Below are 7,263 nucleotides of genomic sequence, written 5' to 3' on the forward strand. Positions count from 1 at the left end.
CTTGCCTCCGAGTTAGAAAGTCACAAGTTCGAAACCTGGCGCTCCTCGGTCCCAGCAAATTGCCTTTTGCAAAAAAATATTCAAATAAGCAAGGTAAACTAATACAAGAGGCTCTATAGGTAAGACCTGTGCACTGGAGAAAGAGTTAAAGGGAAAGAAGGTGAAAAATGAAAGGGAATTTAACGTACAAATATCTGTACATTATTTTCACTATTTATTGTTTCAACAAATTCCAAGTAATTTCAACGAAGTTGTATACAAAACAAAATATGTGATGTTGCGTTTTTTTCTATGTTGATACCAGTCATTACAATAGCGTCCAATTTCTAAAAAAATTCTATAAATGATGCTTTTACAAAAAAATACAAGAAGTCTACCAGACAGTAGACTAAGTAACACATATGAAGGATTTTATGCACTTTGGAAATTGCTGCTCAAACCACAAATTCTATTTATTTATATAAAAGAGAATTTCGATATAACTCTTACCAAAACAAAATTCATATTAAAAAATTGACCAGGACTAGTACATATAGATAACCTCACGTGCATTCGCACTTATGCACACCTTGTTCTATGCCGTCGTAGCGATTCTCGCACATAAAGAGGTAGACAAAATAGTCATTTTTAAGATTCGAGTGTTTTACGTTATTTTGTTTTCATTTCATTACATCCTTAATATTGGTAGGTTAATGGCACGACTTTGAGTGAAAACTAAAATTTGTACTTATGCGAATCAAGGAACGGCAGAAAGACATGGTTAATTTACAAGCTTATTCTAGTCATAACAATTCAAGAAAAATATGCAAACAAAACTGAAAAGATTTCGCAAAAAAAGGTGACTTAAGATTCATTAATTCATAAATGCTAATTCCCTTACTCTGGTCTCCCGTGTTCAGTGATAAAGAAACAATTGGCAAAAAATACCCCAACAAGACGTGCTGGAATGGCATCTAATAAGACCTTTTCCTCTCAATCACCTCTCGACCAAAGAAATATCAATTAATAAAGCACTTCGAACAAAGAACATAGGTGAAAGTTACTTTAACCCCCCTCCAACTTTTTGCGACGGCCGAAGCAATCAATTTGAATTGCATGATGAATTTTCTAAATTAAAAATGTAAAGTTTATGATAAATGTCAGTCCTACATAGATATTTTTATGCATATGAACACAAAAGTTTTTCAGGAGACCACTTACATTTCTGCTTTGCGATATTGGCAAAAAGTCTAACAACACACAAATTAACTCATGCAATGCTGATAAATTTGAGTGGCCCTAAGAAGGGGCAGTATTTATCACGTTGGTAACATGTATTCCCCTACTGCAATAACGAATGCGCACTAATTTCGTGAAAATCCCTATTTCTCTCCTGGTTTGATTTTCTTAACATTGTTTTAGACCCATCCCAGCACAGTACATGTGTATCTGTCACTGATCAGACAAAATATCAAAACACCGAAACCAAAGTAAGTTCATTCTTAACATGTGTTACAAAAGTATGTCCGCAGTTTAAAGAAGGGTCGTTTCTTATACATGGGCAATTCTGCAATCACGTGGACAAATGTTATCTTTTTCATAACGCTATAATTCTCAAAGCATTATAACTTGAAGTACAGTGTTTGTAAGTTAAATAAACAACTTGTTCTTTTCTCAAACTTAACGGCCAATGTATGAAACCGTTTGTTTCTCAAAAGTTTCATGTAATAAAGTTGAGATATTTTTCTTCTTGAAATTTCTCAGAATTCAATTCAATTCAAAATAAATGTTTAAAATATCGTCAAATGCATAGCTAAGTGGCCGATTGAAGATTTGCCCACAGAAAAATTTTACCTTCATCTAGAAGGAACAGGAACAGTATTCTACCTAAATTCGCCTTATAATAATAATAATAATAACTATCATTTTTGTTTTAATCCATCACTTCAGCAAATACTTTTTGAATTAAAATTATTTTCTTAAAGGCGAACTCAAAAAAGTGCCGTATTTTTGTTTGAGAACTGATGGGTACCTCCCCCAATAATAAATATACATAATAAATAAAATACCTTGAAACGATATGAGCTGATAGAGTACTGTACTACAATTTAGAAACAAATCTATAGTATGTATCGACGATATCGATTTCTTTCTTTTTTTCTTATCAGAAGTTTCATTAAAAAATTCTTGCTGCGTGCAACAATTATTTTGATACTCGTTTTATGCAGAATATTATTATCCAAGGCAAAGATTACATTTCACACCAAATGTCAATCCTGCAAATAAGCTACAAGACAAACTTCAACAAGCGAGGCAATCTTTGCATGGGCGCAGGCGATGTCCAACATGAATCTGATGTCTTTGATCGGCGATGCATCCAATCACCCGGTAAACAGCAGTAGGGAGCCACTGAAATAACCGAAGAAAATCACATTCATGACACGGTTTGATGAAGCAGTATGTATATCTTAAAAGCATGCTATTCTGGAACACATGCGATTATGTAAACAAAACACTATTGTGCCATTCCTATTCTTTTCTACCCTATGCACACTGTTTAATGACAACATACTTCTTTGCATTCATATGTAAGATGCAGTATGAAAGGACCAGTCTCCCGGATTATGGAGATATTTACGAAAATGAAAGTCAGTGAATGAAAACATTTGGCAGATGGGTCCAACTAGTATAAAATTGACAGTATTAGTATAGAAAAGACATTATCTAGACACGTTTTGACTGACCAAGCCACGTTTTTCAGGCGGAGGGGGCGAGAATACGAGGATACATTAGCTGGATTTCGTCTAGTTTCGTGCCATGTACAATATTTTTGCACTTTTGATTTGTTCTTGTTCCTGTTTTGAATAGTTATTTTGTGATGGAGAAGGGATACTTCTTAAAGAGAGGGACACCGTAGGCCCGTTCGCCACCCCCACCCCTCCCCTCCTTAAACTGTCCCGTCGTTTCCAGGAATGTAATGACACAATAGTTCAACATCTTATTAATGAATGTGCACTTGTCTGTATGAAGTTTACTTTTATAAACCAGATATTTTGATACTTTGAGGTAATGTCAATGACCCTGACAATAAAACTATTAAGAGAATGCAGATACCTGTCCAGTCGTCTTGTTGAGGACGTGTTCAGACCTTTGGACAGCTGCAATAAGCCTCTCACTTCCTCATTGGCAAGTGTGTTCCTTCTCTGAAATTACAGAAAACAAATCATTCAAACTTTGAGCTAATTTTGAAATTCTAATGAAGAGTGTATTGGACATAAGTGCAATGTTCCCACAGTCATAAGGACTCAAATGTCCGTGTGCAAAACGCATCATTTGGGCAATTGTCGTCAACACAAAATACACAACGTTATCTTATATCATCTATAAAATACTACGGCAACTTCCTGTCATTTTCTGTGCTAAATTTGTGGCCTACGTGTGGGAATTGCAGCAACGTACCAAGAACCTCTGTCTTCTCCATCTTCTACTGACCTTGGTCCAACCTGAACACCTCTCACCGAAATGCTCACCTGTATTACATAATAATGTACAGGGCACCCGCTTTTTGAACGCAAGTTTCGATTTAAAATATTTTTTTTTTTATTTGATATGGCGCTAGGGGTCCTAATCCCGCGATGGTGATTTAGGCTTTCTACCATCATAATGGCAAAAATAATAACATTTTATCAACCATTAAGTTTGATATCAAATAATTTGGCTATGTTTCACCCCCCCCCCCCCCCCAAAAAAAAAGTCACCTGTACCGATTGTGTTAGAGAAGACAAGATGCGTTTTTTGTTTACCCGATTTGTATAGAACGTTAAAATTAGTGACAGCGTTCATTAGGACCTAGGGTGAGTACAGCTTAGTTAACTAGAGCTCTCACAGCTAGGATTGACTTAACAGATGTGTTTTATAAAGTACAAAAAATAATACTGACTCAGACTAGGTGTAAATGTTCTCACCTCCCTCGGGAGGATACAGCCCAGAGAGAGTACCATTGAGTGATTACAATTCACGGGAAATAAAATTATCAATTCACAAATCACAGTAAATAAAACTTAATTTAAGTTTCATTGAAAATGCGCGTCAAAAATCACGAATCACCGGGTATAACGACTTTCTTTCACGAACAACGGAGAATAAAAAGCTGCATGTACGAGTCACAGGAATGGGGTGCTTCACGCTAAATAAAATGAGCGTTTCTCGAATCTTGGGAAGTAAAAAGTGGCTTTCACAGATAAGGAAAATACCCAGCTTGGTTTTTTTTTCAGTCTTATAACTGGTGCATACATCCAAATTAGCGACACATAGAAGGAATGACAGTAAATAAAAATATGCTTTATGAAGTTTCAAAAAATTTCAAACTTAGTAAGTACTGCTAAATTTATTACTGGAAATTGTTGTTTATTACTTTCATCTACATGACTTTATTCTTTTCCTGTCACAAGAGACAGTCTTTCAAGAATACATCTGTAAAGTTCTATTTTGTTCCTGTTATTTGAAATCTCCTTCCTCTTTTTCCGAAAATATTTTTAAAAATTTAAAGAAGTTTCACTATGCATTCATTCCGGAATTTCTTCAATTAATGTTGTCTTGAAGATGACACCTAGCTCCATCACCCCATATTTTCCTCCCTATTGTTTCTTTCTACACTGCAAGGGGGGATGTTTCCACATTTCTTTGTACATGGTATTCAATACTGGCAAAATTAATTCTTGAAAAGTGTTCTTAATTGTTTACACGTACATCTGCACATGGCTTCATTCTTTGTTTTTTTCATGTCACAAGGGGCAGTCTTTCAAGAATACATCTGTAACAGTTTGCTCCTGTTATTTGCAAACATTATCCCCTAGGAAATATAATCGTTCTTCCTCTTTTTACAAAATCTGTAAATTGTTTTCAAAGAAATTGTTGAGAACAGAGAATTCTGAAAAGTTCTTACGTACTGTAGCTGCTGTCATGGTACCCTCTACCAGTCGACAGATTGTTTTTTCACAGGTACTTACAAATGTCTCAAGATAAATAGTCATTTTGGTCTGGATTTTCCCGTTTTTCCCTATATAATCTGCCACCCTGATAGAGGGTACTGTCATGGTATCTTTCTCTTATTAAACTATTTAGGAGCTAGGGACAATAATCAAACCAAACCGAAATGGTGCATACCGTAACCCGTTGCGTTGCGTTCGATGTTAATACTTAATAAAAAAAAAGCCACAATATATATTCATCAGTGGCGGATCCAGGATTATTTTAAGGGGGGGGGGGGGGGTCCGGTTTTCAGGGCTGACAGACCGCGGATGCTTTGGCGTGGGACTCGGGGCCCGCCGTAAAAAAAATTGGTATTTTAGAGGGCGAACGGTGCCTTTCTGTACTGTTTAGAACTATGATTCAGTAAGTCAAAATTCCAATTTCAAGTGGTGTCCATTGGAGTGATTTTTTCAGAAATCGAAGAGAGGTCACGACCCCCTGACACCCCCTTAAAAGCGCCACTGTTCTTAAACAGGATTATTACTTGATATTATTATTAGATTATATTTTTTCCATATTATTTCAGATATAATAATAATAATAATAATAATAATAATAATAAATGGATATGTGCTTGGCACTTTAGATCAATCGAGTGTGACTCATTATATAAGATATTAATTACATTAAGAAGAGTTCGATGAGTTTGATTTTAGTTTTCATCATCAATATCAAGATCTGATTGCAAAAAATTTTTCCGCATGCTGCAAATATCCCAGCGGGTAACCAAGATTCCAGCAATCTCGAAGTTGTAGGTGATGAACAGACTCTCCAGATAAAACTCCGATGCAAGCACAACCCGTACGCGCAAGGCTGCTATAAAACCAGTGGTCGGTGTTCAATCCTCGTGTTACAATGTAGATATTTTTGTTGGTAATGTGTCCCCTGTAAATGATGTTGATGATATGGTAGCTCATGTTTCAAGCATGGGGATCGACGGGGTTTCCTGCAGACTGGTGTCTGAGAAGTACGGTAAAAAATCTTTCGTCATTAAGATACCAACAGTGTATAAAAAGCTTGTTTTGAACACTGACAACTGGAATGACAATATAAAAATCCAGACCTTTCGTAACAATAATGCAACAAGACCCCCACCCACACACGAAGGGATAACCGTAAGCACCCAAACGTCAGGTCCGGGAGGCATGGCGGTGACTACAGCGTCTCACTAAGCCACTACTCCAACCAGGGGCAACGTAATTCACCCGACACCTACCACCGCTATTTATTAAGAGAACAGCAGGAGACGGTCCGACGAGTGGGAGACGACACACCGATACACCTACGACAACAGAAGGGACTACGACAAATATAAGGAGAGATCACACAGGTACGAATCTCACGGGAGACAGCAATCCTCACGATATGCGAGAAACTATTTCTACTAAAAGTAATGTTGGGTCACAAAAATTGAAAATATACAACAGATTATTGTCGAGAGTTTTAACTGTAAGGTCCTGAAGAGCTCAGTTATTACTTACAAGATAGGTTAGAGTCTTGTGACATACTATGCCTATCTGAAACCTGGCTAAGGCCACGTGAAATCTCTCTCCTCCCCGAGATTTTACACGTAACTCCAGGTACATTCAAAACTTATGGGAAAAGTGCAATGGGAGAGCTAGACTTTCCTTACTCTGGCCGACCCTTTGGTGGTGTATCTTTAATCGCGAGACAGATGTCAAACGTTACGATAAGTGAACTGGTAGTTGATAGCAATAAAATATGTGCTATTAGAGTTTTTGATTCCACCGGTAATATAGTTCTAGTAGCGGCACCAGTTAATATGCCATGCTTTGAATGTGGTAATGGGACTAGTACAGAGGAATATATACTGTAGATACCATCACCTGCCTTCATTCTCTAATAGAAAAATATGCATCATCTGCGCCCACTGTGCTCTGTGGTGACTTTAATGCCCAGCTGCCCACAGATAAGGACATGTACTTACGATGGTACAGGGACAAACGCTTTAATGACTACAGTGGTATATTACACGATTTCATCCTGGAAAATTGTCTCACACCTGCGGACTTGTTTTTGACCCAAGCGCTTAAAGGGGAATACAACTTTCTGGGGTACTAAATTCAATAAAATCCGACCCCTCTTCTCTCTAGATCTGCCCATCACGTTTTACCCACTGTAAGCGTAAGCCTATTTTTAGGGGGGTGATTATCCTGTGATGACGTCATTGTATTCCCCTTTAATTACACTTACTTTTGTACCCCGAGGGATGTCTATTCGTGGATAGACCAC

General features: G+C 37.2%; 1 long non-coding RNA gene across 1 annotated transcript; it reads right to left on the minus strand.

The window, feature by feature from the left end:
• Window positions 1-201: 201 nt before the first annotated feature.
• On the minus strand, window positions 202-3,584 carry LOC106174110 (uncharacterized). The gene is made up of 3 exons (XR_001239563.3): window positions 3,439-3,584; window positions 3,094-3,182; window positions 202-2,388 (listed from the first exon to the last, which is right to left on the minus strand). It is a non-coding gene; the product is annotated as an uncharacterized LOC106174110 (long non-coding RNA).
• Between the last annotated feature and the right edge of the window lie 3,679 nt (window positions 3,585-7,263).

This window comes from Lingula anatina, chromosome 8 (assembly GCF_051362555.1).
Source record: "Lingula anatina isolate TDL-2025a chromosome 8, LinAna3.0, whole genome shotgun sequence".
Classification (NCBI taxonomy): Eukaryota; Metazoa; Brachiopoda; class Lingulata; order Lingulida; family Lingulidae; genus Lingula; species Lingula anatina.